At 43.8% G+C, this 9,951-nt stretch overlaps 1 long non-coding RNA gene across 1 annotated transcript; it reads right to left on the bottom strand.

Annotated features, from left to right (window-relative positions):
* Nucleotides 1-1,128: 1,128 nt before the first annotated feature.
* On the bottom strand, nt 1,129-8,299 carry LOC124867644. The gene is made up of 3 exons (XR_007038115.1): nt 8,086-8,299; nt 6,101-6,103; nt 1,129-1,138 (listed from the first exon to the last, which is right to left on the bottom strand). It is a non-coding gene; the product is annotated as an uncharacterized LOC124867644 (long non-coding RNA).
* Nucleotides 8,300-9,951: the final 1,652 nt, after the last annotated feature.

Below are 9,951 nucleotides of genomic sequence, written 5' to 3'. Positions count from 1 at the left end.
CTCCAACCTTGAACTCACTAACGAAGGAGCAATAATATCCTGCACCGACTCATCCGCCGTAAAATTTGCTGCAATTGGATTCACCCTGACCGAGGGGTCCCGGGGTGGTACTGCGACAGGGCCTGTCGGCCCTTGGTATAGTTTAAAAGCCAAGGTTTTTGGGAGCCTGAAGTTATCCACAAGACTCTTTCAAGAGTTGTGAGTTGCCCAGCCTGGTTTCCCCGTTGGGAATTTTGGGGAAAATATCAGTTAAATTGTGACGAGAATGCGTCCACTAAACCAGACGCAACCACACCGACTGGGGCCTTGTCATTCCCGCAAGAGGATCCAACGTCACAGCGCAGAATTACACACAACTTCCTGACACTCCTAGGCCTAAAAACACTTCGTCAACCAGAAACCGTACAAATTACCCGTTGGCGTTTCGGAATCGAGAAGCCCTGCAGGAATGTATTAATACCAAGCTCAGATATTTGCCCAGCTGTTTGTGAAACATATTCACTCAATGTCGCACTCAGAACTATCTGCCCTTCACCCTCTTTACACTCATCGAGTCTACCTCTCCTTCATAACCTCCTGGTTGAAAACCATCTGGACTGAACACAAAGAATGGCTGAACACGACATTTCCCTGGGTATGGAAGGCTTATGGTGTTCCCCACTTCAAAGGAGACTTCCCAGAGGGTGAAAGCCGAACACATGAAGGTTTGAAAGGATCTTATTATGCAGATATGTATGTCCGAAAACTACCTAAGCCAGATGAATTATTGAATGTAACGACAGGAGATTTTAACAAAATTGACCAGTGTGTGGCACAAGTTTTTGACAGTCTTAACAACTCTGTTTGGTCAAGCAATGGAGCTTCTGAAATTTCAGCTTGCCACAGGTCACATCGGGGGGCGATGTGACCTGTGGCAAGCTGAAATTTCAGTCATGTCAACATGGCGATATGACTGCTCCGTCCTAAATAAAATCAAAACAGCAAAGATGCTCCTGCAGGCCTGGGCTGAAGGACACAGCAGAGATTGGTCCCGAACCTGGTGGGGATTGCAAGAGTATGAAGTTAAAGAATGGGTGATTCCCTGTTTGTCTCAGACATATAACTACTGGGTTAAATATCAATATTTAGCAACGATTTACTCCAAAGAGCGAGACCAGAAAGATTTGTTCACCCAAGACCCTGGCATATGGAGTGTAACACTGCCCATACTCAGTGCACCATAAGCCTTGCCGGCAGACCCTGCTGTAAGGATTATGATTATTTATTAATTAATATTCATCAAGAATTATAATTCAAAATCATAATTTGAATTTTTTATTTATTTCTTAATCAAAAATCAGTACTTACGAATAGAAATCAGAGATGTCCTCTGGTGTTGTGATTATGGGCTCAAAGCTCTTTAATAATTACAAATTATTAACCAAACCACAAACTGTCAATGTTTATTCAACCACTTCACCGAAGGTGGAGGATCTTCGACCTTATTTTGACAGATAAATCACTCTTGCACGAAATAAACACAAACACTTCTCTTGATTATATACATATGAAGATTTATTGAAGCCAAATAATCCTGATATACCATTATTCTGGTCCAAAAACCTTCACCCGACTAACAAGCACCATTCTACACAAAGGGAATAAAATGACTACCTAACAATAATAATAAAAGAAAATCATATATGCGCATTTAGTGTCTATCAAGATTAAACCAGTAGTTTTATGGACAAAATGTGTAATTTGGGTTAAATGGAAAGAGATCCTCCTGTTGTGCTCGATTGCAGCGATCAGCTGATAAAACAGTGGGGCCACGCCCCTTTAGCCACAACCAGCTGATCACCCCAAATCTTGACAAAGGGTCATAAAACTCTGAGGCGAGAACTCAGTGGAAAATCAGCCGGACAAAACATTAACCATGCACGATTTAGCAGCACTTGCACACCAAATCAAAACACAGCTCAGCATAACATAATTCAATCGGTATTGCATGCAACAAGTTAATACCTGAGATTAACTACTGGTGATTCTAAATTACCTTCACAATGCCTTATGCTGCCCAGACCTCTAAATGCACTTATCCGGTTTAATATAAAAAGAACGAAATTACTTTGATGTTGATTTCTGCTCTCCACCAGTTGAGGATGGATCAGGTCTGAAGAAAAAGGAGGGGAGGGGGACCACGCGTCCGTGATCAAATAAAAAAAAAAAAAACGGTAATTTCTCATCCGTCCAGGAAAAGATGAACCGTTAGTCAACTGCATTACACAAGGAGGAAAACTCATCTCCTTGGACATAGAACCTCTGTGGAATTCCACCTACGCCGGGTGTCGACGCGGTCTTCGATCGGTAAATAAATCTCCTGATCTTCTCGTATCAGACAGATTTCCAGCTTTCAAGCTCTTCCGGGAATGGCCCTGTGGAGCAAAAGTTCGCCTGCAAGCTCTTGTCTCTCCAGATATGCGCCTCCGTTGAGAGACAGGCAGGAAATGGCAACAAAACTCTGCATCTCAGCCGGTTTATACTCCCAGTGACGTCAGAGCTGCGACGTCTGTTGAGTTGCGCATGTCAAAATGTGCAACCAAAATGGATGACCCCAACACTGCCAAGAGCTCACAGGTTGGACTGAATTATGCCAATCCCAGTATGATAATGAGTACAACACCTATGCACATGAACTTGTGTGGAAGAAAACTGGAGGAGTGTAAATGGACTGAACTTATAAATGGACTGAACTTATATAGCGCTTTTCCAGTCATACACACCACTCAAATCACTTTACACTAGAGCCACAATCACCCAATCGCACTCACTAATGCTCATACATTCATACACTGATACGCAGATCGCTAGGCAACTTGAGGTTAAGTGCCTTGCCCAGGGACACATCGATGTATGGCAGGAGGAGGAAGCTGGTATCGATCCCACAACCTTCTGATTAATCGCAGTCTTTGAAGCTACTGGGTCTGTCCATCATAGGAGCTGAGACTCAATGATCCACGAAGAAGCAAAAGAAATAAAGAAAAACAAAAATAATGTCCCTGTGTTACTCTTGGCAGGAACGGGAGTTCACAGTTTAGTTGGCCTATGACTGGGCAGGATAAGGTTAGCCTGGGCAGAACTAAACTCTGACTAACTTATACCTGTCTATGTCATTCAATGAGAAGAATACAAAAACAATACTTTCACATCATCTTCACATTCTTTTGGTCATCAGCTCTGGTAACCCTGAGACAAAGTCAAACAACAATAAAAAGAAAGAGAAAAAAAAACAAGATAACCAAATAATGGGGTCATAGCTTAGTCGTCCAATTCCAGTCAGGCACGGGAATCAGACTGTGGCATTGGCAAAGGTAGCGCTAGGAATCATGGGTGAATAAATGTGAAGGAATCTATTCTGGTTTCTAACCAACTATGCAGTGTGTTATCTTAACAAAAACCGTTTAACATGAGTCTAGGTTTAAACACATTAGTTCTTTCAAATGATGATGGGATTTAACATAACTCCTGTCTCTAAACTTTTAGATAGGAAAAGGGAAAGAAAAAAAAATAGTAATAATAATAATAATAATGGAACTGCACTACTTAGGCTATAAGCCAGGTGTGTTTGTGGAGGTTGCAAGGTGTCTGCAGTGGTGGACTTTAGGATGTTCTCTACTAAATCCAGCAAAACTTGGCAAGTAGGTATCCATGCCTCGGTGAGACCACCTACAGATGAACCAACCTCTCTTAATAAGACTTTGCATGTAATCTCTGGCAGCATGTGTGTCCATTAAATCATTCTTAATCATTTCTGTGAGGGTCTGCAGTGCATGCAGAGGGTTAATGGAAAAATAGTGTGCAACTTGCAGTTTAACACTGTGTCCTGGAAGGTAGTTATATTTTCAACAGTTCCTGTTGAATAAAGTTGTTAGTGGATAGTGCATGTTAGTGTGAGTTTATGAAACATGCACCTATTTAAACTGGTCCTACGTTCTGGTCTCTCCTTTCCCGGACATGGAGACAAGCTCTGTTGTTGGGGAGGAGACTTCGATGTAGAACTTCATCTGGTTCAGCAAAAGAGCAGCAGCTGGGATGACGGTGTCATTTGGTGCTGACTTAATGAAGCTGCATGTCACAGTTAGGAGGAATTTATTACCTCCTGCTAATTTTGGGGCTGGTTCGACCCAGTTGGTCTGAAGGTGGAACCAAAGTAATGTAACCCCCTTTGCTGAAGCGGAGGTTGACCGATTGGCTGGGGTGGCTGAAACTGGCAGCAGGTTAAGCATCCTTGGATGTAGACCTGAGTGTTGTGAGACGTTGGAGGCCAGTACGCCATCTGTTGGAGGGTGTGGAGTGCGGCTTTGGAGCTCCTATGGCCCCCTACAGGAGAGTAATGGGCGTAGGCTAATGTGACCCCCCTTTGGTCTGTTGGAACAATGCTGAAAGCATGGGAGAGCTGTTTTTTGCCAATCTGCACACTGGAGGTGCACACTCTGGCTGTCTTAAGGAGAGGGCGGAGCCCGTCTGCTAAGAGGATTGTGTGGCTGTGCAGTGCCTCAGTTAAAAGGGGATCTTCTTGGCACACGCGGTCATACAGCTCTCTACCAGTTGATAATTTATCTAGCCAGAAAGCTAGAAGCACTTCTGGTATGAACATGGTTTCCAAGTGTACATCTTCCACCACTTTGGGCTTGTGAGGTTTCACACCTGGGTTCTTTAAAGAGTGAAGAAATGATGCATGACTGCATCTGGGAGGAGTTTTCTGGGTGGCTGGGTGCAGCTGTGTCCCAGAGGTGCCCATGTCTGGCACTGATGAGGGCCTGAGAGGTTCTTTGTGCTCCTCTAAGCTAGCAACCTGGTTTATCACTAAGGATGGTTTGCTGCTTGCACCCAGTGGTTTTTGCACCTCCGCCTGAACCCAGAGTTGGTCCTAGTGGCAGTCAGTGAGTGGGGCCAGCCTGTCCAGCAGGTCCTGGCCACCAAGAAAAAGCTCTGGGTTCAATGTGCACATATGGATGGGGTGCACCAGAGTCATGTCTTTGAGTGTGATGTCCATCTCCACCCAGCTGGTGATGCTTACATCACAAGCTTCAGCCTGAAATGGTTTACTGAGGTAGAGCGTGGCTCTACTCACCTACTCGAACAAGACTGAGCCCATCAGGTTGATATCTGATCCTGTTTTAAAATGGAAACTCTGTTTGACATGTCCTCCTATACAGGTGAGATAGTGTATGTTCATTTTGGTTCAGTTTAATTAAGAACCGTGGAAAAGTGGTTTGTTGTGTTTCTCCTGGAGAGGTCCCAAGGGGTTCTTTGAGTTTCCCAGGATTCTCTCCCCATCCGTGCAGGTAGACTCTGATGGCTGTGGAGACTGGGTCCACGCCTAGTCGTGCTGGCGGGGGTTTTGGATCCGGTTTCACCAGACGGTCAGCTGCCTCTAATGATGGTGGAGGTTGGGCGTATGCCTGACGCACTGCTTCTGTCAGAATCTTGTGGAAGGCTACCTCCATCTCTCTCCTCGGGTTCCATCCTGCATGTTGACTCCAACCTTTACCATCAGGCTTACTTTTGGGCTTCACGTGATGGTCAGGTCATCTGTTCGACCGGAAGTGGTCCGGCAACTTTGACTGTGGCTGGTACTCAGTACCACTTCCCCGGTCCAGCTGACCAAACATGCGTTGTTCCCTTAACCTGTTCTTAACATGGGTTCTGTTTGAAGGCATTTCTTGGCCTTCTAACGCAAGACTGTCTTCTTCGGTGTGCACCCGTAAAACTCTAGCCTCACCTTCTGATCCATTAGTAGGGCTTGCACATGTTTCTCACGCCATCTGGGCGTATTTACGGATCTCCTGCATGGTGAGGGTTTTTGTTTTACAGTACATAGTAACATCGTAACGTACAGTTTTATGAAGTTTGTGGAGGAATAATACTTTAAAAGCATGTTCCTCCTCTATGCTGGGTGCATTACCACCTTGGAAGTAAGCGGCTCTCAGGCGCTGGTAATACTCTCTGGGTGCTTCGCTTTTATTTTGCTAGATAGCCAAAGCCCCAAGTGTTGTGGAGGCCCGGTCCGTGTACACAGAATAGTCTTCCCTTAAAGCTTCGCAGAGGGTTGAATAACAGTCTCGGATTGCAGGGGGCAGGCTCTACATGAAAATATGGATGCTCCTGGATATGGTCACAGCTTTTCCTGTGCTGATGGGCAGCACAGTTCTAAAAGGCAGCGTTTGACTTCCCTAAGATAATCATCAATGTTTGATTCCTCATTATTAGGGTCAAAATGCTCTATGCCTTGGGCAAGAGACTCAAGTTGGCGTGTGCACGATCCACTCTCAGGGATTGGTGCTGGCCCATCTGAGTCATCATCTGAAGGTTCACTCCTGTTGCATCCCTTGTATGTCAGGGCATCACACTTCACTCTTGGGGGAGGCACTGGAATCTGCTCATGGTACAATAGTGGGCCCTGTGCTCCATGGAATCGGGTCCTGGGCAGCGGAGTCCCCGAGATGGCTCTCCTGTCGCCTTGGTGGAGATGAGGGATTGTAGAGCAGGTACTGCAAGTCAAGTGTGAAGGCTGCTCGCCCCTAAACCTTGAACCATTTACATCTAGTGAGTCCACCGCCAGGTATTGTTCATGGCTGTCTCCTAAAGTGGGGTGGGACACCGCACCACAGAATCTAATCTGCCTACTCATACCTGTTCTGGACTCTGTGGATGTGTGGGCAAAACCACAAGCTTGGGAAGGTTGTCTCTGGAGAGCAGCTTCTACGTTTTCCAGCTCTAAGTGGAAGGTTCTCTCAGGGTGTTGCACGTGTGGCTCAGCTTCAGAGGTTTCAACCTGTGAGACAGGATTTATCTCCACCCCCCAGTCCTCTGGGGATGGGGGTGTGTCCTGGCTACGCTCAGCTACATCCAACCTTCTGGCTGCTTCCAACTTCTCTTCCACTTCTAACAGTTCACACATAGTTGCCTCTGCTGTCTGCAAAGTATTATTCAGCATAAACTGTAGTTTAAAATGCTGGTCAATTTCCAACCTGACCCTTCGCTGATATAAAAGAGTGAGCTGTCCTAACACATCGGCCACCTGTGTGTCTTTTGGTGGGTTCTTAATCGCTGATATAAAAGAGTGAGCTGTCCTAACACATCGGCCACCTGTGTGTCTTTTTGTGGGTTCTTAATGACCTGGAGCAATTCCTGAATCCTTGCTTCACAATCCTCAATGCTATAATCATTAAGAGCTTTACGCTCGTCTGATGACAATAAAATCAAAGCTCCAGTTGCTTCCTGCGCCTGCATTTCTGTGGGGCCCTCCTGACTCACATCTCCAGCTGCAGTCTGGGATGTTTTCTCCATCTTTGGCCAAAATGCACAACAACAAATAAAGCTGTTCAGCTATGAATGACCACTAAAATTACAAGTAGCAACAATTAGCAGCAACACAAACAGACTAAGCACTCAGCTAGCTGTATGATTCATATATATATATATATATATATATATATATCTCTTGCAGATTAAAGGGTTTTGCTTAAAATGGGCGCACAGGTTTGACCGTTAAAACTGTGGCTTAACCAAGTCTATGCTTTAGTAGAAATAAAAAGCAAAACACACAAAAAATTACATTTGAAACAAAACCCAAATTTTAAAATAAAATTTTAAAAGTGGGATAAATAAACTAAAACATTCCAACGCTATTCTTGGCTTCAAATGGATGTTAGTGATTCATACTATGGGTTATTTACTTTCTTGTAGGGCCAACCAAGTTAGACAACTTATGCGAGTCTGGTTAAAACATGCTACATACACAAGAAAAACCCAGCAAAAATGCATAAATTTCAGAGCAGAAGTGGCAATGAATAATCAATAACATGATTTTAGCTCAAGCTGTGTCCTTTCATCATCGGTGATGGGATTATCTGCCTGTGTTAATAAAACTAATCAAATTAGTTAAATTCTGTGGCAGCAACTGTAATTCTCTCTAGTGACCACAAGGTGGCACTAAACGCCTGTTTGCAGCGGAGAAAATCCTGTTGCAACTGCCATTCACTCAATGGCCACCAGACCGTAGTGTTGCTTCCTCCCTGACTGGGAGAGGATGACTCCTACTGTGCCAGGAATGTTTTGGTTGCTCTGGCAACAAGCTGACTGCGCTACAGCTCTAAGCCAGCAGGGGTTGCTTTGACAAGCTGGCAATTTACGTTGAATTTCACCATAAACTACACAAAACGTCCACCTTGCGTCCACAAAAGCACCTTAGAAAAACTATTATTACTATTAGGAGTATATTATTACTTCTCTGCAGTAGAATTGAGCCAATATTAGTCAACATACATCCTCCAGCTTACGACTGCAAAATTTTACCAAATCTCACAACAGAGTTTCCAGGATATCAAAAATGTGTTACTTCGTGCAACAGTGGTATCTCATTTTAAGGCCCATCAAGGAACGCCAATTATGTAAGGATTATGATTATTGATTAATTAATATTCATCAAGAATTATAATTTAACATCATAATTTGAAAAAAATTAATTTCTTAACCAAAAATAATTACTTACGAATAGAAATCAGAGATGTCCTCTGGTGTTGTGATTATGAGTTCAAACCTCTTTAATAATTACAAATTATTAACCAAAACCACCAACTGTCACTATTTATTCAACCACTTCACCGAAGGTGGGTGAACTTTGACCTTGTTTTGACAGATAAATCACTCTTGCATGAAATAAACACAAACACTTCTTTTAATTATATATATGAAGATTTATTGAAGCCAAATAATCCTGATATACCATTATTCTGGTCCAAAAACCCTCACCTAACTAACAAGCACCGTTCTACACAAAGGGAATAAAAATGACTACCTAACAATAATAATAAGAAAAACATATATGAGCATTTAGTGTCTATGGAGATCAAACCAATAGTTTTATGGACAAAATGTTTAATTTGGGTTAAATGGAAAGAAGTCCTCCTGTTGTGCTGATGTCCCGATTGCAGCGATCAGCTGATAAAACGGTGGGGCCATGCCCCTTCAGCCACAACCAGCTGATCACCCCAAATCTTGACAAAGGGTCATAAAACTCTGAGGCGTGAACTCAATGGAAAATCTCCAGCAATAAAACTGGAACAAAGACTGGTCGGGCGAGGCCCAGACCGCAGTTGCTTTTGAATGAAAAACTTTTAAAAGTCCAACTTCTAACTCCTGGCTGATTTAAGATCAGCCGGAAAAAACATTAACCACGCACAATTCAGCAGCGCTTGCACACCAAATCAAAACACAGCTCAGCATAACATAATTCAATCAGTATTGCATGCAACAAGTTAATACCTGAGATTAACTACTGGTGATTCTAAATCACCTTCACTATGCCATATCCTGCCCAGACCTCTAAATGCACCTATCCGGTTTAATATAAAAAGAACGAAATTACTTTGGCGTTGATTTCTGCTCTCCACTGGTTGAGGATGGATCAGGTCTGAAGAAAAGGGAGGGGGACCACGCGTCTGTGATCAAATTAAAGAAAAAAAAGGTAATTTCTCATCTGTCCAGGAGGGGAAAAGATGAACCGTTAGTCGACTGCATTACACAAGGAGGAAAACTCATCTTCTTGGACGTAGAACCTCTGTGGGTTTCCACCTGCGCCGGGTGTCGGCGCGGTCTTTGATCGGTAAATAACCTCCTGATCTTCTCATATCAGACAGATTTCCAGCTTTCAAGCTCTTCCGGGAATGGCCTTGTGGAGCAAAAGTTCGCCTGCGAGCTCTTGTCTCTCCATATATGCGCCTCAGTTGTACTGTCCTGTGAGACAGGCAGAAAATGGCAACCAAACTCTGCATATCAGCTAGTTTATACTCCCAGTGATGTCAGAGCTGCGACGTCTGTTGAGCTTCGCATGTCAAAATGTGCAACCAAAATGGATGACCCCAACACTGCCAAGAGCTCACAGGTTGGACTGAATTATGCCAATCC

The sequence above is a fragment of the Girardinichthys multiradiatus genome, chromosome 4 (assembly GCF_021462225.1).
Source record: "Girardinichthys multiradiatus isolate DD_20200921_A chromosome 4, DD_fGirMul_XY1, whole genome shotgun sequence".
Taxonomy (NCBI): Eukaryota; Metazoa; Chordata; class Actinopteri; order Cyprinodontiformes; family Goodeidae; genus Girardinichthys; species Girardinichthys multiradiatus.
Note: the sequence above shows the minus strand (reverse complement) of the source record. Positions and strands in the feature narration are given on the sequence as shown.